General features: G+C 47.9%; 1 pseudogene; it reads right to left on the minus strand.

Moving 5' to 3' along the window:
• Nucleotides 1-7,743: 7,743 nt before the first annotated feature.
• On the minus strand, nucleotides 7,744-11,940 carry LOC144273181 (interferon-inducible GTPase 5-like; annotated as a pseudogene).
• Between the last annotated feature and the right edge of the window lie 933 nt (nucleotides 11,941-12,873).

A 12,873-nucleotide genomic window follows, 5' to 3' on the forward strand; every position in this document is an offset into this window, starting at 1 on the left:
GTGCGGAGTGACACAACCCTGCTCAGAGACAACATGCTGCCTGCTGTGGGGGGTAGTGGCCTGAGTCTCATGGTGCATGTGAGAGGCGTGGGGTCCAATCCCAGATGAGCCCAGCAGTGCTAGTTTTTCAAATTGCCTTTAGGAAGCAGCTAGATCTGGGACAAGGCGCAAACAGGGGTGGGTGAGCTCAGTTGTGAAGGTGGGATAAAGAGCTCTAGAGGGGGCCTGGCACCTCTGGGCCTGGCAGTTCAGAGCCCCGACCCCTCCAGGCCTGGCACTTCAGAGACCTGGCATCTCCAGGCCTGGCAGTTCAGAGCCCCAGTTCATGTGGGCTTGGCATATCAGTTATAAAAGTAAAAACATTGTTTGAGCCCCAGCACTTCTTTCATTATAAATTAAGCACTGGTGAAATCCCTCCCAAGAAGGGTACATGGCAGTACACAACCAGCTGCAGAGGTGAACTGTTCTCTGGTTAGTGGCCCAGTGGTTAGCTTCTAGCTCTGGACATAAGATGTTACAGATTCAAATCCTGCATGACTTAGATTTGACACACTGGTTTGATGTCCTCTTGTTCTTGTGTTAAAAAAGAAAGGTTCCAATCGATCTCCTCTAGGCAGTTAGTCATGTCACGTCCCCTTTCAATTGTCTTGCTTTACAGGGCCAGCATTTTTAATCCTATTTGTACAGACATCTCTGCAGCCCTGTTGCCTTCTCTCTGAGCAACTCCGCTCTGGTAGTAAGTAGAGATTATTCTTCAGTGACAAATAGCACTGTCAGTTTTTTAATGAGAATCTGGCATGAACCAGAGGGAGCGTGATCGGGGCTTTCCTGTCTCTGACTACCAAACCTGAACACAGGCCATTGGGCGGATCAAGGTATTTGCAGGCTACATAGTTCACTGCGTTATTCTCAGCAGAAGAGAGCCTGCCTAAACAGGCCTGCTTGCTTTCTCTTCTGAGACTAACAGAGTCTTTGCCAACAATTACGACTTACCACTCAGCACTTCCTGTGCAAGCCTATTCCATCCCCGAGGTCAAAGCAGTCCAGAGAAAACATATCAGAAACAACAGAAGAACCGAGACGTGCTAATAACATCATGGATGTCACCCTGGTTGTCTCCAACTTTTGCTCTAGTGAATCCTTCAAATGCCCACAAGAGGGCCTCTTTTGTGCTGACAAGTTCAGAGCAGCCTCAGTACAAAAGTAGCCTGCTCATGAAAAGTCTAGTCTGTCCTTTGTACAGTTCGGGGATCTTTGATCTGGAGTTTCCAGGAGCAGGTCGCCAGTAGATAATGGGTCTCTCTCTCCAGGGCATAGCTTCAAAAGGTTGTGGAGAATGTGCATTTCCCTTCTCTCAGGTTCTTTCTAGGAAATCCACTTTGCATGCATTGTTGTCTGAAGCCCTTTCAAGTTCCTACTGCTATCCACAGATTGCACTAGTCATTCACCTGGAGGAATTACCTGCAATTCCGCCAGCACACACACACAATTTCCTTTGCAATACAATGGACCCTGAAGGGATTCAACTTAATTCAGTAATTGTTTTAGTAACAATTTCCTGATTTACTTACATATCAGGGGTTTCAAATGAGTAGTTTCTAGATATGATACCTAGGATTTTTCATACCTGGCCCCAAGCTTCTTACAGCATAGTTACTCCCTGTCTGCCTTTCCCCCAGAACAACCACAGACAGACAAAGGGGAAGTTTTTTCCCAATTTTAAAAAGTTCTAGCCTTCCCATTGGCTCTTTTGGTCAGGTGCCCACTCCCTTCCTTTTACCTATGCATCGCAGGGAGACTTTTTAATCCTTTACACTTAAAGCAAGTAGAGAACAGCTACTAAGAGGGATTTTATACCTAACCTGAATGGCTGGCGGTTCAAAAAAGGGAGATACCCCTGCCCCTCCCTTTCGTTTATCACAGGCTCATTCTGTCCCCGGAGATTCCGGTGCCCGCACTTGGGGATTCCAACCAAAGGAATTTAGCTTTGAAATAAATCAAAATGTTTCATTAAAATGATACAGGAAGAAAATGAAAATGAAGGAAAGAAAATATGATAATGTAAACTATACAGAGGAAAGAAATGGATTGAAAACTGTAATATAAGGTAACTAAAGGAGAGATACAATGTATTGATTACACAAAAGTAACCATACTGAGTATCAATTCTAGCCCAGTATCAAAGGTTAATGTGTGATAAAATTATTAACTAGGTATAAAGAAACAAATCACACAGCCAGTGTAAGGTAGCAGGTTGCCCCACTGACAAGAGGATGTTGTTCAATTAGCCACTTGTGAAATAATCTTGCTTTGAAGAATGACTGGAAAGAAGCCAGCCCTGGACAGAGGCAGGGAAACCTTTCACTGCCTGAGTACAGCTCAAGCACCATCCTGACAGAGCTGAGCAGGATCCTGTGGGTAATTAGAGACAGGAATATGCCCTTTGATGGCCTGGGGCTGTGTCAGCCTGAGTAACTTCAAGTGGCTGGGAGTTCTGTGGGCTGATGCCAACAGCAAAGACACCCATGAGAGGTGGAGCCTGCAGGGTGGACACAGCTATTAAAGGTGCCAAGGTGCCTGAGGGCCAAGTGAGACATCCTGGCTCAGAGAGGGTGCCATGGGTGGAGGGGTTTTGGCATGTGGCTTGTTGCTCTAGTGGTATGATTCTCGCTTTAGGCGTGAAAAGTTCTGGGTTCAGATCCTGGATGAGCTCAGCTGTTTGGGTTTTGCAAATGGCCTGTAGAAAGCAGCCAGAGGGTGGGTGGGCACAGTTCCGAAGCTGGGAAAAAGAGATTGACGGGGCCCAGAACTGAGGTCTGCTGGAGAGGCTATGGATGGGTTAGAAAGACCTGCTGTGTTGGTGACTATAGGGGGTGCCTAACCCCCTTAGGCTCTTTTGAACACAGCTGTGAGTGTCTAGCTCCCTCCATCATCCCCTTTATATCTGTGTGTGAAGCGGCTGTCAGTGACCTCGACAGGTAGGTTTGAACTGACATCCCCGAAAAAACAGGAGCCCCAAGCCAGCACCTCAGACCCCTCACTGCTCTGGTCAGCTCCTGCTCCCGATGGAGTGATTACGTTGCAGATTTAGCTATAAGAAGTTATAGATTCAAAATCCCCAGTGGCGTAAATTTTTGCTACCAGCATTCAGGGCCCCCTTGCTTGGTCTCCTTTGCCTTCTCTAGGTGGTCGTTCCTTTCCAGCCTCTGTCACATCCCTTCTCATTTGTCTTCTTTTACAGCCCCAGCCTGCTCCGTCTCTCTTTGTACAGCCCTCTCTCCCGGCCTGCGGCCTTCTCTGAGCTCTGTCTGTTGGTAGCTAGAGATTCCTCCTCAGTGAAAGATCCCAATGGTAAGTCTTTGATCACAATCTCACAGGAGCCTTAGGGAACTGGGTGGGGGCTTCCCCATTTCCCGAGTCCCGAGAAGCGGGAAGGGGGTTTTATTCCCAGGTGGATAGTTTGCCTGGCTGACAATTCAGCTGCAGTTTGGCCGTTGGAAAGACAGAGGCATTTCCAGCAGCACCAGCTGTTACTCCAAGGTCGAGATAAATGAAGATTTCAGTGAGCAGGTGGACCCGACAGCTCCATCGCTCAGGGCTGTGCTGTGTAGAGCAAGGATTGGTGGCTGCATTCTCCCTTTGGCTGGGGGTCTTATTCCCCTCCATCTGCCAAGCCCTGAGCAATGCTGGTCATCCATCCATCCCTCAATTCATCCCTAGGCACCCCATCCACCTGTCTAGCTATCCCCACCCGCCCCCGCCCATCTCTCCATCTCCATCTGCACCCACCTGTCTCTCTAGCTCTTCCGGGGGCGGGGGGGCATCCCATGAGCTTTTGCCACCTCCTGAGTCTCTGAGGGGAAAGAAATGTTGCTTATGGCAGAAGTTTGAATCTCCCCATTTAATATTTGGCACTTTTCCCAGCTGATTTAAAGTAGTGGAGCCTAGAGCAAGATTCGAGCCAGAGTGTGCCTCAAGGATGCATTGACGCTAGCAGCAGGACGGTAACTCGCACCTGAGGTGGCTATGGGTCCCCTGCGGACAGGAGCTGCTTTTCAAAGTCTTCCATTGAACATGTGGCTCGCTGCTTGCTCGGGATGTGTGAGTTCCCGATGTCAGCGCCTGGCCTCATCTTCCTTCTTAAAACAGCCTCAGTGCGCAGCTGCAGACATGACCTAAGTTTCCTCTAAGCTGCATGGTCACGCAGCAGCCTCTTAATTGCCACACAGGCAGGGCCGTCCCTCGCTATTCTGGGGCACTACGCAGCCCCCCTGCAGGGTGGGGGAGTGTGGGACCCCAGGCCTCTGCGGGAGGGAGTGGGGGGGCTGGCTTGGGAGGTAGGGGGGAACCACCCCCCCAGCACTCACCGGCAGCATGGCTGGGGCCAGGCTGCTGCACTTCCCGCCACCAGTGAGTGCCCCAAATTTCCTGGTGCCCTGTGTTGCTGCGTACTTTGCATATGGGTAAGGACAGCCCTGCATGCAGTAGAGACACCTCTGCCCCAGCCCCTGACCTGCCACAATGGGGAGAGGTGCCTCCCCTCCAGCCCCAACCCAGCCAAGCCCTGGAGCTGCCGTGGCAGGAAGAGGCACCACTCCACCCTAGCCCAGGTGCTCCTGCGGGGAGACAGAGCTGTGGGGAGTCCTCTCTCCCAGCCGTAGCCCTGGGGCAGCCTGTACCCCAAAGCCCACACCCCCACACTCTGCATCCCTCAGCATCACCCCCACCACACATCACCTCCATATTGGTGCACAAAAAACAATTCATTCCGCACCTGCGTGGGAAAAATTAGAAGGAACACTGGACACAACATGTGAATCTCCCCCTGGACTCTTCTTTAGATAAACCCAAGCAAATTGCCCCCTTGTTTTCCAGCTGAATTGCTGGATCTGGAGGTTGCCAGTCCTCTCTCCACATTGGTCCAGAAGCTGAAGGGTTTTAACGGTGAGTGGAATTACCCATTGGCACGACTTACCAAGGGTCGTGGTGGATTCTCCGGGACACACAACAGGCAGGTTCACACCCTCCACAGCTTGTGTTGGCCGAGCTCCTTGCATCTCTGCATTCCCCACCCAGGACTTTCTCCTCCCACATCCCCTGTATTTCAGAAGCTGGGGCATGGGCATTCATCAGCGTCGGAGGCTGTCCCAGGAAGGGGATCCTCCTTTCTGCCCCCTCGGTTTGTTAGCATTGTTTTGAATCATTGCTGTAGCACCTCGGTGCCCAAGTGGGGGCCCAGGACCCCATTGTGCCAGGTGCTGCACAAAAACAGTTCAGAAGAGTGGGTCCCTGCCCCACAGAGCTTGCAATCAAAGCATAAGACAAAAGCTGAGGGATGGAAATAGGGGCGGAAAGGGAACCCACAGACAATGTTGTTACCTGTGATGGGCACTGGCCTCAGCAGCCGAACTGCTGTGCTGATTTTTGGGGGCCTCCTGGCAAAGGTGAGTTGTGAGGCGGTATCCGAAGGAGGGTGAAGAGGCGGCTTTGCCGCCATGCCCAGGGAGCACGGCCCCGGTGGAAGGGGAGGTGTGGGAGGAAGCAGGAAGGGGCCTCTTTGAAAAGGGGACCAGTGGAAGAAGGTGGGCAGTGACGGGGAGTGAGAGGAGACAGGTTGGCCAGGAAGGGTCTTGGAGGTGGAGCCAGGCATCTGATGGCTGATGCAGCCCTGACAAACCCAAGGGATTGGCTATTGGCATTAATGAAAACTCATCAATTAAAATGGTACAGGAGGAAAAGGAAAAGGCAGGAACGGAAATAGGTGCTGAGAAGCAAGCAGAGGAGAGCGACGGACTAGCCAGGGTCTAAGGCAACTGACAGAGTGCTCCAATCTGATCACATACAAGTCACCGTGTGAACAGAAGGTACCAAGTCCAGCCCAGGCTCGAAGGCGAGTGGGTGATAAAATGATTAAGTGGGGCTGAGGGTACAAATCCCACAGCGAGTGGGAGTCCACAGGTCGCCCCAGCGACAGGGGAAGATGGTACAATTCAGCATTTATGGAACAATCTCGTTTGGAAGAATGTCTGGCAAGAAGCCATCTCTGGACGGAGGCAGGGAAACCTGCCACAGCTTTAGTACCGCTAATGCACCATCCTGACAGAGCCAAGCAGGACCCTGTGGGTCACTTGAGACAGGAACAAGCCTTTTGATGGCCTGCGGCTGAGGTGTCAGCCTGAGTAACTTCCAGTGGCTGGGAGTTCCGTGGGCTGATGCTAACGCCGCAGACACCCATGAGAGGTGGAGCCTGCAGGGCAAAGGGAGGCAGCTATTAAAAAAGCAGAGATGCTGGAGTGCAGAGCGACACATCCCAGCTCAGAGAGAGCACCCCAGCAATCTTTCCTGTCTGGCTTGTTGGTCTAGGGTATGACTGTTGCTTTGGGTGTAAGATGCCCTGGGTTCAATTCCTAGACGAGCCCAGTGGTTGGCCTTTTGCAAATGGCCTTTAGGAAGCAGCTAGAGCTGGAGTGAGGAGCAGCCAATGGTGGGTGAAGGTGGGCTAATGAGCTGAAAAGGGGCCTGGAACTCACCGTAGGCGCCTTTGAAAATGACTCTGAATGTTAAAATCCGTCCTCTGTACACACTAGGCTGTGAAATCCCTCTAAGGCTCGGGAGGGATCTAGGGATCTCCAGGCCTAGCAGTTCCCTTCCTTCACTGTGTTATCCTCAGCACAACACAGTCTGTCGAGCAGGCCCACATCATGTGCCCTCCCTGCAGAGGCCCGGTCGTCGCCTGAAAATTGTTTAACTACGTCGCACAGGGGTGTGAAAGATCCACACCTCTGAGCAATTTGGTTAAGCCGACCCATGTGCCTATGGAGACAGTGCTGGGTTGATGGAAGAATTCTTCCCTCAACCTAGCTCCTGCCTCTTGGGGAGCTGATTAACCACGCTGCTGGGAGAACTGCTCTGGGAGGCGTAGGTGCGTCTACACTGCAGCATTACGGCTGCGCAGCTGTGACGCTGTCATGTTTTCGGTGTCGCCAAGCCCAAGTACAATCACACACCTCCAAACACATTGTTCATACAGAGGCCCCCAAAAGGAATTCAACTAGGGTCGTCAGTGATGGTTGTCATAATTCCATTAGCTTGGCCCAGCACATGGCTGGATGTTCTTATAGCTGTCACAGGTCCTGTGTTCATATTCCCCTTTCCTGCCTCAAGGGGCAAAAGGGGGTCCTTCAAACTGGTGAGTCCCTGGGAATTTTAACATTCAAAATGAATACTGCAAATGCAAAGCCAAACCCAAATTTTCCAAATCACTGACTGGTGAGAAGTCCCAGTCTGGCCAGTGGAATTATTAACTCATCTTGTCTCATCCGACAAACATGCGCAAAGGCTGGAGTTGGGGCTAGCGGTTAATATCTGTGCCTGGTTCATTCTCCCCCTGGAGGGGCTAGTCCCTGCACTGTGATCCTCCAAGCAAAGGAACTTACCTTTGAAATAGATGATGTTTAATTCAAATGCTACAGGAAGAAAATGAAACTGAATGAAAACAAACACGATTACATGAACTACAAAGAAGAAAGAAGGTGATTCCGTGGTATAAATTAAGGTAACTAAAGGAGCGATACGATCTGTTGATTACACAAAAGTAACTGTAGGAAAACTGAGTCTCAATTCCATCCCAGTATCAAAGGTTAATGGATGATAAAATGGTTAACTATGTGTAAAGATTCAAACGAAGCCAGGGTAAGTCCACAGGTCGCCCCAATGACAGGAGAATGTTGTTCAATTTGCCATTTATGGAACAACCTCTCTCTGCAGAGTGACCATCCAGCCGTGGACGGAGGCAGGGAAATCCTCCACAGCTGGTGCAGCATCCTGAAAAAGCAGAGCAGACGGGTGTGGGTCCTAGAGATGAGAAGGAGCCTTTTGACAGACTGAGTAACATCCAGGGGCAGGGAGTTTCATGGACTGATGTCAATGCCAGAGACACCCAGGGTGGAGGCAGCAATTAAAGAGGCAAAGCTGCTTGAGTGCAGTGGGAGCCATCCTAGCTCAGAGAAGCCCCAATTAATTCTTTCCCTGTTTAGATAGTTAGTCTAGGGGTATGATTCTCACTTTGGGTGCTGGGGTCCTGCATTCAAATCCCTGACAAGCCCAGAGGTTTTGATTTTGCAAATTGCCTTTAGAAAGCAGCTGGAGCAAAGAGCAGACACCTGTGGGATGCTAATGTCACTAAGGTGCACTAGAAAGTACTGCTCTTTGGGTGCCTGGCTCCCTTAGGCTGTTATGAATGTGCTTCTAAACACAGCTTGTGATGTTTGCACATGTATGTGAGAAATGCCTCTGAAGAGAAGAGCATGGCAACAATGGGATTTGAACCCATGTCACCAGACTGACTAGAACCCACATTCCCCAAAAACTGCTGAGTCACACTACCCTTTGCAAGGGTGTTTAGTCACCAGGGCGTGGGTTAGAGCCTAGATTGCAGTTTTGGCCATAAAAGGTCACATGTTCCTGTCCTGTGTCCATTCCATTTGTTGCACACTTTCCATGACCCCTTGCCTGGTGTTAGACGTGGAAGGCCCTGTTCTACCTCCTCTGAGCTGTCATTCATTTCTAACCTTTATCACAGCCCCTCTCCTTCATCTCCTTTTACAGTCCCAGCCTTTTCAATCCCAGTGACATCTCTCCAGTCCTGACGCCTTCTCTTTGAGCCCTCTCTGTTTGCAGCTAGAGATTAGTCCTTCATGAAAAATAACCATATTTATTGATTAAGTAAATCTTGCATTAGCTGCAGCACGCTGGATTTCAGGTTTTCCCATCTCCTGAATCGCTGAGTAACAAACCCTTAAATGGGAAACACGTTTTTATTCTATGATGTAACATTTTGAACTGCACTTTCCAATTACTGCCTTGGCAAAGAATTTAACCGCAGCTTGCCGAGGGGATAACACATTTCCAGCCACAGGTAGAGCGAAAACTCTGTCTGTAGAGATGGCCACGGTTGCACTGTGGCTAGAAATGAGCCTCACAATAAGTACCAGCTCTGTGTCTGATAGATTTAAGGGTATGTGTCTTGTTTTGGGCAGAAGTGGCCTTGGCATCATCTGCCTGGTAAAAGTGGGCCCCGTTCCCCTCTCAAGTGTCAAGAATTTTCAAAGAGCCAAAGTTGTTCTAAATGTAAAAGGAATTTTTTAAACCAAGTTTCTTTACCTTGTTCTTGAAACGTCGGTTTGTCTGCAACGTCGTCTGCAGCTTGGGAGCAAAGGATAGTCCTTCTGACAAAAGAATTGCCTGAAAAACATTTTTCGCTGGTGCAAAATAAATGGATGACAATTTTTTCAGGGCATCATCGATAGAACAACCCCCCCGAAGCCAATATTGTACCTTCTCATTCAGGAGGTAAAAACTAAACTTAGTCTGGAAAATGTTTCTGTTTTTTCAAAAAAACCTGATTTTATTTTTGACAAAAATGGAATTTTTTTCTCTTGAAAATTGAAGGTTAATGGAAACTGTTCCCATACACTCCCACCTGTCTATCTACACACAGCCATCTATCCATCTCCACACACTCCCATCTATCTAGCTACACACAGCCATCTTTCCATCTCCACACACTACCATCTGTCTATCTACACACAGACAGCTATCCATCCCCATACACTCCCATCAGTCTATCTACACATAGCCATCTATCCATCCCCAGACACTCCCACCTGTCTATCTACACACAGCCGTCTATCCGTCCCCACACACTACCATCTCTCTATCTACACACAGCCAGCCAGCCATCCCCATACACTCCCATCAGTCTATCTACACACAGCCATCTATCCATCTCCATACACTCAGGTCTATCTACATAAAGGCCCCCAAAGGAAGAACTTAACATAGCTCCCTAAGAATATCAGAATTGTTGTAATTATATGTTTCAAAAAATAGAAAGTTTCTCCACCTGGGAAGCAGTTTATATAGGAAATGTTTCGTTGTTTAGACAGCAAATGGGACCATTTATCTTCTTTGTTGAAACTCCTTACTCTGAAATCCAAAAAACCTGCAAGCTACAATCTAAGATCTGGAACAGTTGGTCATATTTGGGGAAGTACTAAAATAATTACCCTTCACCTTTCAGTTCTAGACATACCAAACTCTCTCATATCACAGGAGCGTTTATCTTTCTGATCTTGTTCCAATGTTGGGGGTATAAATTTGCAAGCTTACCCCACAATGATTTCATATGGATAAGCAGTGCCATGCGGTATCTTGGAAAGTTCATTTAATTCAGTGAATAAAAAATGGAATACAAATCAAACAGGCACCCTGAAGTCTTGTTTGGCATTTTCTTCTCTTCTGCTGGAGCAAATTCAAGAATAAAAAAGTCTCCCTTTGGCTAGCATAGGTGAGGCTTTCGAATAGTCCAGCTCCAATCTTCACCGGAGTTCAGCTTTTTCATTCACTCCCAAGGCTATGGACAGTCCGTTGCTGTTATAAAGATTTTTTTTCCCTTCTTCTTCCAAAACAACCTCCCGAACTCATTGGGTGTCTTCAGCAACACCATCTAGAAATCTATGCAGCGTGAAGCTGGAGGCATAAGACCATAAGAACGGCCCTACAGGGTCAGACCAAAGGTCCATCTAGCCCAGTATCCTGTCTTTCAACAGTGGCCAGTGCCAGGTGCCCCAGAAAGAATGAACAGAACAGGTAATCGTCAAGTGATCCATCCCCTGTCGCCCATTCCCAGCTTCTGGGCACTATAAGAAATTCCTCCAGCTGTGAGGGCACATAACACTGGTAGGACTTTCCTACAATACTCACTAAAATCTGGTACCAGCATCCAAGTCTCAGTTATGGCCTCCAATTTAGCTCCCACTGAAGATGTTAATAAAGCACCCATTGACTTTAAAGTGAGCAGGACCAGGCTCTGCTTCAGTAATTCCCACACATATTTGACTGTTAGATCTTTTGCCGGTGGGGTTTTTATCACGGCTTTCAGGTCATTGACAGATTTTCCAGAGTGCTCAGTGAGTTATGCAAGGGAGTTTTTCATTCTCCAGGCCGAAGCTCTTGGAATAATCGTGCGTGCGTTTCAGCAAGATGGGAACATTAAAAGCAAGAGAGAGACTTTTGACATGAGGACCAAGAATCACAGCCACATCTCTAGAAGCAGCTCCCAACAGGAGGGCTAATTTCCACATCTGCTGTTTTAGGGTTTCCTTCTTCTTTTGTAAGGTCTGTGGAGAAATGTTTGGCAGGCTGAGCAGGAAATCCTGTCTCTTGTGACTGGGAAGTTCATGATCCAAAGTGTCCACCAGGTCATGGAAATCGTACTTCTCTAGATCAAAGCTGGAGAGAAGGAAAACCTTAGGATAGGTCATCCCTTCTGCTTCCAGGTGCAGTATGCAATTCTCTTTCATTTCTTCCAAGATTTTCTCTTTGTAAGTGGAGGGTCGTTGCCCCTTGCATTATACAAGTTGGCATCTACTTCGGCGCGCACAAAGTAAAACTTCTTTCCCAATCCCTGAATCTCCCTAGCGAGCTTGTCATGGCTGGATTTGAATCGCTCAGAAGTGATAATGATGAAGAAATCATAGCTGTCAAAGTTTACTTTTTCAGGATATTGGTCTAGCTGAAAATCTAGGTGTTTCAAACCAGGTGTTTCAACTCCTGGTATGCCCCAGAATGTTACTTTGGAGTATGTCAGGTGTGGATAAGGAGTTGGCTTCCTTGTTGTTTCTGTCTCCCCAGTCGCAGCGCATTTTTATCTTTATGTCCCACATCCTGGATGGCGTTGATGAAGGATGATTTTCCAGCACCTGTCTCTCCCGTGATGGCGATATTTAGCGTGGCATTTTCAAATGACTTCAATTCCTCCTTCATTTTGTAAGCTGCTTCTGATGGGTCTTCAGTTTCGAAATGAGCCAGGAGGTTTCCATAGCTCTGTAAACCCATCTCGACAACTTCCTTTTGGTCTGAGTCCAGATCCAGGGCCATCATGAAATTTGTGAGAGCTTCCATCTGCCCCAGAAAAGAAAGGGAATATTTCACTCATTGTTTGTTTTAAAAAGGCAGAATAAGAAAACCCCGGATGGTGTAAGAATCCACAAATACAGGCCCAATTCGCCATAGTTCTTCATCTTTGTTATAAATATAAAGGGAAGGGTAACAACGTTTATGTATGCAGTAACATCAAATCCTCCCTGGCCAGAGGTACAGAATCACTTACCCATAAGGGGTTAATCAGTTCAATTAACCTAGCTGGCACCTGACCAGAAGGACCAATGGGGAAAGAAGATACTTTCAAATCTGGGGGGGGAAGGGGGGAGGTTTTGTTTGTGCTCTCTTTGTGTTCCCTCTTGAGACAAAGAGAGAGACCAAGTAGGTAATCCAGCTCCTACTGAATTGATACATCTAAAATTACAGAAATTGTAAGTAATAGCAAGGAAATACGTTAGATGATCATTTATTTTAGCTTGTGAATTTTCTCTATGCCAAGAGGGAGGTTTATTCCTGTTTTTGTAACTTTGAAGTTGAGCCTAGAGGGGAATCCTCTGTGTTTTAAATCTTTTTATTACCCTGTAAAATTACCTTCCATCCTGACTTTACAGAGGTGCTTCTTTTACTTTTTTTTTTATAATAAAGTTCTTCTTTTAAGAACCTGATTGGTTTTTAGTGTCCTAAAAGCCCAAGGGTCTGGTCTGTGCTCACCTTGTTAACCTATTTGGTTGGTTTATTATTCTCAAGCCTTCCCTGCAAAGGGGGTGAAGGAGCTTGGGGGGATATTTTGGGAGAGATAGGGCTCCAAGTGGCCCCTCCCTCAATGTTTGTTTAAATCACTTGGTGGTGGCAGCAATACCGTCCAAGGATAAGGAAAGGAATTTGTGCCTTGGGGAAGTTTTTAACCTAAGCTGGTGTAATATAAGCTTA

This window comes from Eretmochelys imbricata, chromosome 13, assembly GCF_965152235.1.
Source record: "Eretmochelys imbricata isolate rEreImb1 chromosome 13, rEreImb1.hap1, whole genome shotgun sequence".
In the NCBI taxonomy this organism is placed as follows: domain Eukaryota; kingdom Metazoa; phylum Chordata; order Testudines; family Cheloniidae; genus Eretmochelys; species Eretmochelys imbricata.